This window comes from Chelonia mydas, chromosome 27 (assembly GCF_015237465.2).
Source record: "Chelonia mydas isolate rCheMyd1 chromosome 27, rCheMyd1.pri.v2, whole genome shotgun sequence".
In the NCBI taxonomy this organism is placed as follows: domain Eukaryota; kingdom Metazoa; phylum Chordata; order Testudines; family Cheloniidae; genus Chelonia; species Chelonia mydas.
Window position 1 is genome coordinate 13395780 of NC_057860.1, and position 606 is coordinate 13396385.

Genomic DNA, 606 nt, shown 5'->3' on the forward strand with positions numbered 1-606 from the left:
GGTGAAGCCTTGGTTAGCGTTAAGGAAATTATGCTCTAAACATGGCCCCAACCCTATAGCCCCATGCTGTATCACGGCACACCTAATTCCTTAGCCACTGCACCATGCCACGCAGCTTTGCAGGGTTAGCTCCCGGGCGTCAGACCCTGCCACGGGGGCAAGTTATAGCGAGATCGCTCGGGTGACAACAGCTGGCTCCGGGGCCCAGAGCCAGGCCAGGCAGCTGCTGCAGCCAGTCACAGAGCTGGGCGAGCGGCCCATGGCTTCAGAGCCCCCTGTGAGCGTCCCACGCTCTCATAACCCCTGGGGATACCCCCCCCCAATGACTTGCTGGGCCAGGGGGCCATGCCCGTCCCCACTGCTGCTGCCCCCGCCCCGTCCTCCCTTCTCCAGGCTCTGCCAGGACCCCAGGGCGATGCCCAGCCCCGCAGCCTGCAGCGCCAGCTTGTGCCCTGAGCCCCCAGGCCAGGGCCCCCCCCCCTTGCTCCAGCCCATGAGCCCCCAGCACAGGCCAGGGCCCCCCCCCTTGCTCCAGCCAACCCTGCTCCAAGCGCCACCCCGCCCCCTTTAAAGCCTCCTGCGCCGGACGCCCCGCCCGGGCTGTTC